At 40.3% G+C, this 7173-nt stretch overlaps 1 long non-coding RNA gene across 1 annotated transcript; it reads right to left on the bottom strand.

The window, feature by feature from the left end:
• Positions 1 to 5115: 5115 nt before the first annotated feature.
• Positions 5116 to 6409, bottom strand: LOC117002911. Its single transcript, XR_004419435.1, has 3 exons — positions 6170 to 6409; positions 5704 to 5867; positions 5116 to 5305 (listed from the first exon to the last, which is right to left on the bottom strand). It is a non-coding gene; the product is annotated as an uncharacterized LOC117002911 (long non-coding RNA).
• Between the last annotated feature and the right edge of the window lie 764 nt (positions 6410 to 7173).

A 7173-nucleotide genomic window follows, 5' to 3' on the forward strand; every position in this document is an offset into this window, starting at 1 on the left:
TGTCAGGAGAAAATATGGGAGTGAAATTGTTCAGAGGAGCTTTCATTAAGCTTCTGCTACCTGGTGCCCTGGAGGTGCCATGGACATTATTAAATTAAGGGAGGAAACGAGGGTGGATGCACAGTGACATTCCCTGGACAAGCAGGAAACATTGGATAATAAATTCACAGAGCTTGCTCCATTTTTCTCCTGATTTTCTATTTTCTCCTGATTTTGGAAATGAAAGAATTCAAACCACTCACATGAGAGAAATGCAGGAAAGTTCCTGTTCTGGGTGTCTGCCTTTGCTAGGTGAAATCAAGGAACAAGGAAAATTATCTCTTTATAGGACTGTTGCCCACCATGCTTGCTGAAGTTCTTGGTTTTTTTCATTCAATGCAGAGATATTTCATTAAAGAAGAAGCTCCTGGAACATTTCTGATTGGGATTGGTCTTGCACATACACAGACTTGGCTGTTACTTACCCAGACATTAAATAGGGTCAGTTAATAACTTTGTCCCAGACAAACTGATAGTTTACCATGGGTAAAGGGCTGGAACAAGAAAGCAAGACCAGGACCTTACATGTAGAGATGAAAAATGAAATATTTTCTCCCCATGAAGCTTCATCCCATTTTTTACATTGAGAAAATCAGTGTACAATCACATAGCTGAGATCATAGGAGAAATTCCTGATTTCTTTGTGAGGCTGATAGGGACCAAATCTCTTTGGGACAGGACAAGTCCAAAACTTGAGCTTGCCTTTGGGGGCCAAGAGTCTTAATGGATAGCACTGCTGTGAAAAATAGTTATCTTTGCTTCCTGCCAACCCTGAGAAAAGATTTGGAATAGTTTCTGTGCAGCCAGTGGTATTGATGTTTAAATGATCAAAAACATGGCTTTGAACCTCTTTGTCTCGAGGCCTGGATAATTTCTTCTTCAGAAATGAAACCAAGCCATTGCAAAGCTGCTTAAAAAAGGACAAGAAGCTCCCATGGATGGAGTCATATGTTAAAAAAAAAAATAAATCCCAGAGCCATTGCAATGTTACAAGTTTTTCTCTTTTTATCCAGAAAGGGGTTTATGTTTGGGGAGAATGGGACAAAACATGTCACAAGTTCCTTCTGCTAGGAAGAAACAGCATTTTTAGGTACACTGTTTCCTCAATAATATTTTTGAATAAACACACAGATTTCTGTATTGAAGAAACATCAAGAGTTGTTTAATTTCAGTGGTTTTTTCCTCTTTTAAATCTCTCACATTCTTTATCCTTGTATTAGATTTGTTCATACTGTTTAGATCATCCTGTCTGCTTTTCTTTCCCCCACACCCCCTCCACATCTTCACTAAACCAACAAATTTGTGACCCCTTTTTGCTTAATGTGGGCTTTTATTTTAGGTCTCCCACCTCTCATTTTGTACCTCAGAGGGGGATTGGGGTGTTGGAGTTGATCATGCACCAGCACAATGGGCAGAACTCGCAGGCAGCCTCATTTTCTCCATGCCTGTGTGCTATAACCTGAAAGCAAAACCACCCAAACAACCAAGCCTCTTCATTTTGTCCTTGAATTCTCAGAGAGCTGCTCCATGAGAGGCACAGGGGGGTTTTTCCTGTAGCTGACTGCAGGCCTGTGTCATTTGCTGTGAGGATCTGGTGCACTTTAATCCTTAAGGTTATTCACTGCATTTCCACTTAGCCAGGCACTTATGCTGCCTGTCCCCTGCTCCTGTGCTGTCACAGGCATTTCTGTGCTTACAGATGCACCTGGGCACACCTGGCTGAGCTGCTCCTGTCAGAAGATAATCTGCCATTCTGCTCCCAGGCTATGCTAAAAATGTCTTTGAAATTGTCACAAATACCCAGCACTGAATACAGAGCTGGATTTCTCTTCTTTCATTCCAGTTTTAGCATTTAGTCCCTCATTTGGTAGCATAAAAATCACTGTAACGCTGTTTTCTTTTTCTGCATTTCTGTATCTTTTTTTTCCCAAATTATTCAATGTCAAAAGGAAGGTGGAAAAGTCTACTGGAAAAATTTGAGGACCTCTCCAGCTAAAAACTTCCAAAGGTAAACTTTTCCACGTTTGCAAAATCAAGTGAAAGAGATAATCCAAGTGTGATGGTTGGATAAGGCTGATGATTACAAAAAACCAAATGACAATGAAAATAAAATAGAGCTTTGAATGAAGACAACCTAATTTTATTTCCCTTCTCCCACTGACTGGCTCTAATAACTTTTAAGGACAAAGCTGTTCTGCATGACCACACTGGGATTGCATCCTCTGCTGAGATGTGAGTCCTCCTCTGCATTTTTCGTGAAATATAGTGAAATTAAAATGACTGATAATTGAGTTTGTAAAACAGCTTGGCAATCATGAAGGTGAGCCTGGCTTCCATGCAGCCAAGAGACTCGCTGGCATTAATTCTTGTTATATTAGGAGGAAAAAAAGTCAATTCCAAGATAACATTTGCTGGCTGATCTAAGGCCTGGGTGTCCTTACATTTTGTTTAGCCTGGCTACAGATGTTTGATGGAATGTGGACAGATAATTGAGTGGAGGATCAAGTCTTATTCCTGGAATTGCTTCTAGGGCTACTGAAGTAAATTTTCTGAGTTCGATAACATCAAGAAAGCTTTAAGTAAATTAAACATCTTGTCTTGTGGTCAGAGCCAAGAAAGGTACCACTGCAATAACCAAAGCAGTCATATTATCAAGAAATATGCCAAAGGAAGCCAGTAGCATTCTCGTTTGAAAAGAAATAAATTAAAAAATTATAGTAATCAGAATTTTCAGGAAGGGAAAATTGATCCCACGATTGAAATCCATAAAACTGCATGTAGGAATAAAATGTTTTAAATGCAGTTAACACCTGTAGTCACAATCTCCTTTCACTGTACTCTGGAGTCCCTTTCTGCCTCAGTCCTGTGGAAGGTGATAATTGCTTGCTGCCAAAACAAAAAGAATGGCAAACAATTATTATTCTCATGACAGTAACAGGTTGATTTATTTATTTTTTTCTGTGCAATGAAGGAGTGTGTGAACTCCATTTATTTGACTCCCTGACAGAAAATTAGCTGTTACTCTGGTTTTTTTTGTGCTTCCCAGTGACTGCAGTTTCCAATCCCCTGGTCAGGGTCAGCAGCACGGGGGGTGTGTGTCAGGTTCTGTCACATCTGCTCAGATCCAAAGTGACGTGGATGTGCTGAGACACGACCTGGTGAAGCTCAGCACGTCCCCAACACCCAGTCCTGATTATCCTACCCTTGGGGACAAGGGTGGAGACTGAAATTCTCATGCAAAAGGCACCTCAGGCAATTCTGTGTTTGTTTACTGGATTCATTGACTGAGTAAGGATATTCCATTTCAACAGGGAACATAGTCAGGAATATTTAATGAAAACATTTTCTGAACTGTGTGATTTCAACATATGTTTTTTTCTCATTGCCTGTTTTGCAAATGTTAATGGGAAAGTCATAAATGAACAGAGGGCCAATCTAAGTCATTGCTAGTGCTTGTTAGAAACCAATTGAATACATGATTAAACAATGTACAAGCCTTGTTCCAATCCCATTCATGGAATGAATTTTATTCTGTAGAAGTATTTTTTTTATAGGAAGATCATATATAGAGAGCATGTAATGACAGATTTAACAAACTCAATTAAACTAAAAGCTAGAATGCCTGGACTAGCAAAATTGTACAAGAGCAATTGCTTGATGAAGTTAATGGTAATGCATTAAACCCAGGGATGATCCAACCTTCCTTCTGATTCAGGCTAAGATTTAAAAGAGAAAAAACAAAACAAAACAAAATCAGAATCCTTTGCACTGTATAAACACAAAAGAAAATGATCCTTTTAATCTTAGCATGAACTGAAGGCTCATAAAGCTCTTACTAAAGCCAAATGCCAGGTGTTTATTGCTGGCAGGGATAATGGATGGGCATGGGGAGGAAATGAAGTTCCCTCAGTGACAGGGGAGCTTTTCTGCAACCCTGTGAGCAGAACCCATTCAGGGCTTCACCCTTCCTCTTTTCCAAACAGAAAAACCTGCTGCAGTACTGTAAATACCTTTTGCATTCCCTGGTAGGGGATGAGATGGGGGAGACACAGATCACAACTAGTATTTATGAGAGGCTATTATTTATTAAGCTGGTATTGCTAATAGAATAAAACCTTTCTTATTAATTACTGATAACTGCACACCCATGCACTCCCCAAAAAAGCCACAGTGACAGCAGCAGCTTCTGGGACAGTGTGGAAGGGCTCAGGGGTGTGTGTGGTGTCTGTGTTTGAATAAAGCAGCCTCCCCTCCTTGGCTGTGCTCCATTTCTGACTCTGCTCTGTGCTCCTGCCTTTGGACAAATTCAGCACACGTGGTGCTTTACCCATTTCTGCAGGTTCAGCCAGGCAGTCCCCAGAGCTTTTCAGACCTTGGAAGGCTTTGACAGAATCAATTAGGTTGGAAAAGACCTCTGAGGTCACCAGACCCAGCCTTTGACCCAACACCACTTGTCACCCAGACTTTTGGCACTAAGTGCCACGTCCAGGCTTTCCTGAAACACCTCCAGGGGTGATGACTTCACCACCTGCCCAGGCAGCTTTTCCCAATGTTTGACAGCCCTTTCTGGGAAGAAATTCCCCAAAAGCCCAGCCTGAACCGTGTCCTCTCCTCCTGTCACTGTTGCCTGGCATCAGAGCCTGACCCCAGCCTGGCTGCCCCCTCCTCTCAGGGATCTGTGAGAGGGATGAGGCCAAAAAATCCCCTGCACATCTCCTCATCCCTCCTTGGTACCTTCCTGTCCATGCCCAGCCATCAGCAGCTCTGGGCTCAGCTCACAGCTTTGTCCAGGGGGTGTGAGAGCCCTGAGCTCCCCAGGGCACACCCAAAATTCTGTGTGATGGCTCCAGTGCCACCTGTGCCTGCAGGGCAGGCAGGGCTGGCACTGTCACAGCTCCACATCTGCACTCAAGGGACACTGCTCACTGAGAACCAGAATCATCTCCCACACCCTGCTGCATTAACTTGCAGCCAATTTTGGGACAGCTGAACTCAAGTAATGAATGCCTGCTGAAAAAAAAAAAACCTAAACAGCTTCCATTTGAATTTATTTCTTATTTTTAAGGAGCCCTCTCCCCCATTTATTGATGATGCCATTGCTCCTCAAGAAATAAAACCCTCTGGTTTTTTATTGGGGTACTGCTGGATCTTGGCTTGCTCACAGTATTCATTACAAGATGAACAAAAATGTTGATTTTGCTGTTTGATGCTGGTTATTTCTTCCTGCCTGCTTGTTATTTTTTCCATGTTGAGTACAGGTTGCTGCCTGTTTGTTGAAAGACAAAAGAAAATCAATGCAAGTGTTGAAAAGGAACCTCGAGTATTCAACTTTGCAAAGTTCTTAAATAAGCACCAAGAAAAGTAGTAATAGAAAAAGATATGAATGCCTGACTTAATTAGCAGTGTTCACATGAGGAATTTTGCTTTTTAAAGTACAAAGGACCAAGTGGAAAAAGCAAAAAAAATATTTCCAAGGAAACTAAAAATGGAATGATCCCATACTCTGCATTTCAGCTACAGTTACATTTAATACTGATTTGTCTTAAATTATTTGGTGATACAGAAAAAAATTAAGAGAGAAAAATGAATCCCTCATACTTCAAATATAAAAGAAAAATAAAGCACGATTTTTATTTTAGTTGTTGCCAAGAATTATTGAATTACCTGTATAATATTTCAGCTTCTGGCCTTTGAATATCTCAGAGCATTCATCTGGGCATTCTGAAGATGAAGAAACTTTAAATAATTTATGATCCTCTCAGAAAAAAAAAAATGGCAAGGCTGTAGTCCTATGTTTTTGTGGTTTTCTTCTTTTCCTTTAAGTAATTCTACAAAAGAAGTAAAACATATGGATATATTCCCTGCCTGCTCCTGAATTGAGACATTGATATAAAAATAAACTGAGGAAACAAGTTGGATACTGAGTCATTGGTTTGAGCATAAATTAATTGTTTGCTTCTTCTGTATTAATATCTATAAATTTCACATGGATTTTCCCACTGATTTCTAATTTGTTGTAAGAATATATTTCATATACCTTAATTGACATCACAGTGCAATAGGCTTAAAAAAATTACAGAGTCTTTTTAGGTAAGGAGCAAAACACATCATTCACATGAGAAAAACTTACCTAAAGAAGTAGAATTAGTGATGTCTAGTTGCATTTCACAGATAATTTCAAAGTTGCTTTGTCAGGACAGAGCTGCCCAGCACAATTAGACTTTCATGTACTAACGAGAGCAGGAAGAGCTGCCAGCAAAAAGAAAGATCAGCCAGCCAATCCTGAAATGCAGAAGAGTTTTCTGTGGGGATGAGAAAGGCACATCCAAGGAGGAGCTGGGAAATGAGGAGCCACTGATGTGGGGTTTGTTCAGTGACAGCATTTCCTAGGAAATATGAATTAGGGAGAACAGGGAGAAGGACAGCAGCTGTTAGATATTGATATTTGCCACTTCTCTGGCTGCCCATTACAATTGTAAATATTTGGATTCTTAAGAGCAGCAAGAATTCAAATAAAGAGTCACAAGAGCTACAGTGATGTCCTACAGGAAACTTTAATCTTCTCTCCTTCCTAATCTTTTGTCAATTTTTCATCCTCCTCCCACTTCCCCAACCCACTTTCTTATTGTATTAAGTCCTTTAACTGTTGCTATTAAATTCTCAGATGAGAAATGAGTAGGAGAGAAGCCTGCTTGTGCTTCCTATGGGTATTTAAATAGGAATTTAGAAACCAGCCAGAGAATTGTCCTCTGTAGATGGATGTGGAATCAGTTAGAAAAGAGTGTTTGGTGTGTTTGAAGAGTTTTGTTAACCTTTAAAAAGCTCTTTAGGAACAGCCACACTCTGGGCTTAGAATCACTTTACCTTTTGGTGCAAAGGAACAAAAATTGTCTGTAAGAATCACTGGACACAAAATACTGTCTCAAGACACAGTTATTCCTTCGCTGTAAGAAGAAAATATATCTATCTACAGCTGATCTTGCACAGAATAGCCATTACTTTGGCACTGTAAACAATGGGTTTGAACACCCTTTACAGAGCACACAAAAATTATTTTTCCACCTCACTCTCAGCCCCAGACAGATTTTGCAGTTTCAGAGGCACCTTGGTAACATGCCACCAATGTGAACCAAA

The sequence above is a fragment of the Catharus ustulatus genome, chromosome 14, assembly GCF_009819885.2.
Source record: "Catharus ustulatus isolate bCatUst1 chromosome 14, bCatUst1.pri.v2, whole genome shotgun sequence".
Classification (NCBI taxonomy): domain Eukaryota; kingdom Metazoa; phylum Chordata; class Aves; order Passeriformes; family Turdidae; genus Catharus; species Catharus ustulatus.